The sequence below is a fragment of the Hyalella azteca genome, unplaced genomic scaffold, assembly GCF_000764305.2.
Source record: "Hyalella azteca isolate HAZT.00-mixed unplaced genomic scaffold, Hazt_2.0.2 contig11355, whole genome shotgun sequence".
In the NCBI taxonomy this organism is placed as follows: Eukaryota; Metazoa; Arthropoda; class Malacostraca; order Amphipoda; family Hyalellidae; genus Hyalella; species Hyalella azteca.
This window is the reverse complement of record NW_025941356.1, coordinates 1-8,490: the sequence shown is the minus strand read 5'-3', so window position 1 is coordinate 8,490 and position 8,490 is coordinate 1. Positions and strand designations below refer to the sequence as shown.

Here is an 8,490-nt window from a genome sequence, read left to right as displayed (position 1 = left end):
AGATGTGTATAAGAGAGAGGGATTAGTCCACCTGTTAATGAATTCCGCAGGGGGCTTAGGCTGCGAAAAAATGGCACTAATTCTGCAGGATGCACAAAATTGATAATGAATGCAAGTCGAATTCCGCAGCGCAATCAGAAAAGTGAAATCCGCATGAAGTTTGAAGCCAGAAAATACGGAAGCCAGACGCGCAATTGAACAGAAGCTACTGGACCAGGAGCAACGTTCAAGTTCGTCGAACCACTTGACCGTTGTATTGCTCGAGAAGCAAATATGACGTGAACGCGATTTATGAATACCGCCTTTCGGCTCACCAAACACCAAGTACCTACGAGAGTAATGAGACAACTAAGCAAGTCAGCAACCTTGCAGAAGTTGCAGTTGACATCCTGATTTGCTAATGTGAGGGTGTGCAGTGTACTCTAGGTATTACTGTTGTGGGGTTGCCTTCATGATATAACACATCTTTGAATTGCTCGAGCACCGTAACCCATAGTGGCAAACCAGAGCTTTTTTGGAATCAGTTCATTTTTAATTTCCTTAAAAACTCAAGATTTAAACCAATTTCTTAAGTATGATAATGCTGGTATCCATGATACTTTACTGGTCTACTTATAGGACTCAAAAATGAACTTGAGGGAGAGTCTAAAAAATTCTCTGCTTTGTCACTATGCATGAGAATATATTAACTATACAGAATTCCACACTGACTGTGAAAGCACATAAAAATATTCGCAAAGGTTGGGGCCCGAGTGGAAGACCCATGCCCAAACGCAAACCGTCAATCTGTCGGTAAAACTTGTTGGCAAATATGAAATAAATATAACTCAGTACTAACTGTAGCATAGTGGCAAACCAGAGCTTTTTGTAGAATCAGTTCATTTTTAATTTCCTCATTTACCCAAGATTTATATCAATTCCTTATGTATGATACTACTGGTATGATGAGGTATCCAGGATACTTCATTGGTCTACTTATAGGACTCACAAATGAAATTGAGGGAGAGTCTAAAAAACTCTCTGCTTTGCCACTATGAACTGTAGTGAGTGACAGACAGACAGAGAGCGCATTTTATTGTTGACGAGAAAACATTTTTCTGGTCTAAAATGTTGCTACAGTACCTTATTATGTACCACAGTACCTACGTAGTATGAAACTATGAACTAGCCTACTTTTAACTGTTAAACTTAAATACACATAATGCAGTAAACATAAAACATCCTTAGTCCTAAACCACCACAAAATTTTAGAGTAACGTCTACGTTCTACGTAGGCTAGCATTTCTAACTAAAATTCTAAGTAGGACTAGGCTAAGACTGATTCCAACTGGAAAAGAAAATCACTAGCCTAACTCACTAAGTATAAAGAGATTAATATGATCGTATCATAATGAGTTATAATCCTAGTGTTACTTACCGCACGTTATTAACAAATTACTAATGAGTAATGTGTACGCGGTCTACTTTACAGAAAATCTCAAGTTTGAAACGATTGTTGGCATGTTATGGATTTCATTCAGCCATGTCAACACGCCTGCCAAAGTCAGCCCGCCGTAGTTTACAAACTAAGTCCCTGAATTGCGATTTAGAGCAGAATTAAATGACGGACATTTGGCTTATATGAATCCCAACTGTATCCAATGAAGGCCTTACAATCTTAAATGTCCTCTGTTGAAAATTCGTAACTTGAACACCAAATTTTGCGATATAATGGATATATATATATCAAATAAAGAGGAAAATAGTAATTAACCTACAAATCCACGGAACCTTTCCTTGGGCCGGAACCAAGCCCAAAAATTGATTAAGATGTTTCAGCATCAGGAATAGTAGTAGTTATATCTTCTAAAGGTATTGATATTGTTGCAAGACATCAGCGGCTCTCTGATTGCTGCAGCACAGAAGTCTTCAATGAATTGAATCAGTCACGCATGAACTTTTTAACGAAATTAATTATGTTAAACTATTAGATAGTCTTTCTTTAGGAGAATATAATCCCAAAACATAGTTATTACCGGGGGACGCCTGTCGGAGACAACCATTGACGTACTTCGAATGGACTATCTTGATCCCTTCCCTCAGGAACGTAGCCTATAAGTGCTAATAACACTTCTTCACTTACACATTATAAGCCACAAGCCACCAGACCGATCACATCCATTGAATTAGATCAATCAGCCCACAGGATCGTCAGCCAATACGCGAACAAAATTTACACAACCTGGACGGAGTGCGCCGGAGCCTTTCTTCTTCTTCTTTTAGAGCTGAGGGAGCTCTGGAGACTCGTCCAAGGTATACCGGCCTCCTTGCAGTGATTATGATGCGCGCCACCGAGCCGTCCGTATCGGTCCCGTGTCGAATCAGCCTACGGTCAAACGGCCACGCGTTCTAGGACGATAAATTTCGGAACATAACTTTGCTATCTGACACCTGACCTCAGGTGCTGTGAGCTAAAACTGACCATCTGGTGGTGCACGGCAGGATTCATGCAGTTCTACTGGCAAGCTGGGCTGATTGGTCGCAGTTCGTTGTCCGCTAGTTACAGTTCGAGCTAATTTACAGTGGTTTTATCCTTTTTGGTGATACCGAACCCTGAAAGTTCCATACATGCATTCATTGAACCTTTCGTAGGTGGAGAAATAAAATGTGTTTTATTTAAATTCAAACATATGTCTATACTATATAATGCCTGTCTCTTATACACATCTAGATGTGTATAAGAGAAAACGGTAAAGCAATGCGGATTGCGGAAGTTGAAAATTTTATGAAATGACATGTTTGCGAAGTGCAAACCGCGATTTTTTAATCAAACAAAAATTTATGACATTCGAGCCGTGAGATTTCATACCTACTGAAATTATATGATATTAGAGCCGCGATATTTCAGACAAAAATAGGACTTTTCCAGACTAGCTAGTGCCTACGTACTACGTAGTATGAATTTATGAAACTATGAACTAGCCTACTTTTAAGTTTTAACTGTTAAACTTAAATACACATAATGTAGTAAACATAAAACATCCTTAGTCCTAAACCACCACAAATTTTAGAGTAAAATCTACGACTCTACGCCTCTACGGTCTGTGTAGAATTTCTAACTAAAATTCTAAGTAGGACTAGGCTAAGACTGATTCCAACTGGAAAAGAAAATCACTATTGCTGGTGCAGGTCTCCAATGTTGTGAATGTGATGGTTTTGTTGAAAGCTTCCCGCATATGGTTCTTTGATTCTCCAGTTTATAGGTAGTATCTGAGTTGGGGCTCAGGGTCATGCTGGTCAAAATTAATGTTATTTAGATTTAAGAGAAGTCTACAACCTTCTTTTGTACATGAGAAATTGTAAATAACATAGGTTTTGTTCAGTGGTCCCAACTTTTTACAAGGGTTATTTTTAATAATTAAATTCTTGATTTCCTTGGTTTTTGTAGTAAATCAGGAGTTTTATGTGATCAGATACGCTTGGGGATCTGATGTTATTTTGCACAATTGAATTGAGGACTTTTTTGTCTGTCCTATAACCACTGCTAATCTGGTTTTGATAGTTAATCCTGGTGACCAGATAAATAGCCCATGTAAAAATACCTATGCAACAAACAGAAAGAAATGATGTTATTTACAAATTCTCCTGTACAAAAGAAGATGGTAGACTTCTCAAAATTCTGAATTACATTGGTTTTGACCAGCATGACCCTGAGTTGCAAACTCACATGCCACCTGCACACTGGAGGAGCAAAGAACCATATGCAGGAGGCTTGTAACTAAAACATCACCTGCACGACATTGGAGACCTGCACCAGCATCATTATGCAGTGCCCTGATACTACAAGACTGGCCATAGCAGAGTCTCATAATCGGAGATAAGTTTCCAGCTATCAATTTGCAAACTACTGGATTTGTAAGGATGTTGTAGTTGTTTTTGGAATAATAGGTAGTTATTCTGAAAACAACTTCAACCATACTTCAATCATTTTAATTTTTAACCATACCTACAACATCTTTTCTTGGTGAAATTTGGCAGAAGCTTTTTTTATATAAGCTTGATTTATGACCAGAACATGCTTTTTATTAACAATCTTCTTATTTGTTTTATGGTTTGCTTCAGATGGAAACTTTTTATCCTACCTCCTGTCTCTTATACACATCTAGATGTGTATAAGAGACAGGCAAACCCCAGCCAGCCNTGCAAGTAGTATGTGCAAATTATGTTTCTATTACAATAAGTGGTGCACCAGAACAAAGGAAGAGAATGTTTGCAGCCATGCACTGATATTAATTTCAACTTGACTAACATAATTTGTTTCATAAACTAAGAATTAATGTTTACAGTCAAAGCTACTGGAGTCACCTCACAAAATACAGGCTTTGAATGAATTGATCTAATGTATTTGCATGAACTTAAGATGACTTAGAAAGCCCCAAAACTGAATTGGTATTTGATTGAGCGCCTGATTCTATTTTGCTTGAATTGCAGGCCAAAGGCCACCAAACAGATTTGAGTGTGAGATGTAATGCATTTGAAGAACATGTTATTTAGTGAGTTTCTTGGGTCATGAACACAATATAAAGGCATTATAAATGAGGAAAGGGTAACACTCTTAGGGGGTTTATATGGTTCAAGGACAAAGATGGGAAGATGGCTACAAACAAAGGCTATGTTGCAGAAGCATGTGATTGAAAATTACACAAAGAAATTGAGCCAAAAGCAAGAATTGATTTAGTTTCATTATTGATTTGGTCTCAATAATGAGACATTCTTTGATAGAGATGAGACTCAACCTACATTTCATAATTATCATTTTACTATGCTAAATAAAGTACTTTGTTTCAGAATTAGAATTTTTAATTGACTTCGGTGAACATGCAAATGCGTCCACTTCCAGCACTTACATTAGTTCTTAAACAATAAATGCACATTTGTTTGAACAATAATTTAAAATTAGATTGGTTGTCTTCAGTTAGTTTGGATGCAATCAGCCATAGGTTACCAAGCTGTTGTACGCCACCAGCAACCTTAGCAAAGCACTATTTATTGAAGCATGATGTATGATAAAATGCATCAAAAATTAGAGTTGTAATCAATTTGACAAAATGGTAGTAGTAGAATGGTTTGTTAGCGCTTCAGCTATCAAGCTATTTCATGCCGGAGGTCAAAATGTAACATCGCCAGAAGGCGGAAGGTCTCAATTATTCAGTGTCAAATTATTCATCACCCACAAGGAGCGGAAGGCCTCAGTTGTCCAGCCCGCTGAAGCTGGCTTGAGAGAAGCCGCGTTAGCATCTCAAAGAGACGAAGTGACAAGGAGGGCCAGGTGAAAAGCAACAGAAACGAAGACACTCGAACAAGAGGTTGGTTACACGGGACGTAGGCCGCCCGCACAAGAGACAGAGAAGGGAAAAGTAAGGAATCCTACCTACATAATAACTTAACCCCACAACTGGGACCAACAGTCAGACACCGCGAGCTCAGCGGTGGGGCGCTCGGGAACAATCCCCCTAGGAGCGCGAAATCCCATAAGACTTTTGACGAGCACAGACATGTGTCAGACGTCCCCCTGAGGGAAATTGACAAAATAGCAATATGTTTGATACTGCAGGTATGCAATGGAAGAAGGCAACTGTACACAGTTTTTAAGTGCTACTCTTAACTCTTTAAGATTTAGCTTTGAGGTTTAGAGTGTGTAAATCAAGAATGCATCTATCATACCTTGTAGTCAATGTACTTTTCAGATATACATAGTAACATAGACAGGTACCGTACCGGTATTGTGCAAGCGTTTCATGAATGCATACATCTGAGTGCTGACAGTGTTGTGTACATAGGTTTCAGATGTAAACAGTCAGGCATTAGAGTGTGTATCAGTTACTGATACATCGTTATGTAATAAGATCAAAATTGATGTTACATATTACTCTTGGAGGAATATTGCAACTTTCTTGAAAGAATTGTAACGAGGAGGTTTGAGTGTCTGGGTCTGCATTTTAGCATCACTGCATGTGACAGTTGAACACAAACATGGCATGCTCGATGATAACTGTCAAAAGATATTCAGGTGCACTTGTAATGGTTTGTTTCTTGTTTGCTTTGCTATTGCTTGTTGTTTGCTTAATATTCTTAGACCTTTGGGGTGAGGTGTTTCAGCCACATTAGGCACATAACTCATTAGAAGGGCTGAAAATACACTGGGTATGACAGGAGATGATTTTGCAAGGCCAAATCTTTAATTGTTGTTTCCTTGTAGTAACTGAAGCCTACCAGTGCCACCAATTGCTCACCATAAATTTTGGCATCTTTTATGTTTATTTACTGATGAATGTTGCAGGGTTGGCAATGATTAAATCAAAATGATTAAATCATAACGAGCAAAAGCTAAAAAAGCTGGTACTGAGACCTGTGAAAGTTGATTTTTGGAATACAGAAGTTTGAAAACAGCCATTAGATTCAGTAATATTGCAATCGAGGAAGGACAGGCTATTGTTAGATTCCAGTTCCATAATAAATTTGATGGATTTACCTATATTGCGAATTTAAGTAATCGAATAAGAGTTTAACGTGAGAAGGATGCTTAAAAAGTAAAAAAGTGTCATCAATGTATCTGTTGTAGAATGTAGAATATTGTCTTAAAATAAAGAGGGCAATTGGACAGCCAGGAAACCTCATGAAACTGTGAAAGCACATAGGGTAAACGCGGTATATTCCGACACATTAAGGACGCATCGAGAAATAAAATACTATAAAAAAATCGTATGCGTTACGTAAGTTCTGTTGCCTTCACATGACTCTCAAAACACTTCACTACGCGTTAGCAACGATGAAACGTCACAAAATGTTGCCATGTTTATTAAAAAGCCTTTAGAATGGAAACCTACCAAATCCCTATATTCCGTCACTTTGTGTGGCAATATTCGACACATGGTGAGTCGTATTGCGTCAGCGCTTCAAATTTAACTGATGCGTATTGCCAACATCCACATGTTCGAATTCTGTTTGCTGTGTGAGCTGTATTGGGATACAACACGGCTTTGAATTAGAACACTAACAAATATTGAACACTACTTAATTACGTTTTAATTAACAGCTATTAGGCTTTTAATTAAGCAAATTTCAATTTTTGTACAAAGCTTTGAACAATCTGTGTGTGTCCAATTCAAGTTGTGTCGGAATTAGTTTTCATGTGACTAAATCCAACATCTCAACTTAATCATCTATTAATTTATTTACGACTTGAAATCAGCGAATACAAGTATACTTAAAGGATTCCTAATATATTCACAGACGTATTTAAAAGTATCAAACCCTAATATTCTTCCTATAAAAACAGTTATTCACTATTTGGTAGAGCCATGTCAACTGTCAAATTTGACACATTTTTTTATGATCTCACCACATGGCATGCATTGTCTCTCTTAGGATCTCAATATTTTCCCACTAGATGGCCAAGACCTAGTGTTTTTGCAGTATTTCGACACGCAAATGTATGACGTCACCATTTCAACCATCAATGAACGCATGGAACTAAAACAAAGCTTAATATAAAGGAAAAGCTGGAGGTGACGGAATTACCTACGATGTCGGAATATACCGCGTTTACCCTAACATAAAAATATTTGCAAAGGTTGGGCCGAGCAGAAGACCCATGCCCAAACGCAAACCATCAATTCGTCGGTAAAACTTGTTGGCAAATATGAAATAAATATAACTCAGTACTCAGTCACTACCAGGCATGGAATATATCTACTTGGCGAGCCGCGACTGAATTTTTTGAGCTGTGGTTTTATGGATTTGCCAGCCGTGATAACATTTCTTCGAGCTGTGATTCCATTTCACTGAGCCGTGAATTCCATATTTTGGCCATGAAAAGCCATTTACTAGGCACAAATTTATTTACAAACTCCATGCATGTGTTACCCCAAATCTCTAATTATACCCTAAAACAGAACAGTCAAACGGCAACAATAAAAGTTGTCTTTACTGTAAGTTGAGCACGTGGTAATGGCAGTCTGACCAGTGACCGCTTTGACATGACCACAACTATGCGCTATCTTCTACAAAATGTTTAGTTTATTTGTTTACATTACGATGTTTATGTTTTTTCTGCAGGATATTTTGGCTGGAACGGTAAAGCAATGCAGATTGCGGAAGTTGAAAATTTTATGAAATGACATGTTTCCAAAGTGCAAACCGCGATTTTTCAATCAAACAAAAATATGTGACATTCAAGCCACGAGATTTCAGACAAAAATAGGACTTTTCCAGCCCTGGTCACTACTCACTGACTCACTGTAGTGAGTGACAGACAGACAGAGAGCGCATTTATCGTTGATGAGAAAACGTTTTTCTGGTCTAAAACGTTGCTAGTTGCTACAGTACCTTATGTATAATGTACCTACGCTAACGTGCTAGTATGGCATATATCTACTTGGCGAGCCGCGACTGAATTTTTTGAGCCGTGGTTTTATGGATTTGCCAGCCGTGATTCCATTTCTACGAGCC

General features: G+C 38.1%; 1 protein-coding gene across 1 annotated transcript in view; it reads right to left on the bottom strand.

The window, feature by feature from the left end:
* Window positions 1–1,543, bottom strand: part of LOC108668858 (small subunit processome component 20 homolog) — a 16,843-nt gene extending 15,300 nt beyond the window's left edge. The window contains exon 1 of the mRNA XM_018156114.2: window positions 1,418–1,543. The gene's annotated coding sequence lies outside the window, so the exon portion shown is untranslated. The remainder of the gene's footprint in view (window positions 1–1,417) is intronic.
* Window positions 1,544–8,490: the final 6,947 nt, after the last annotated feature.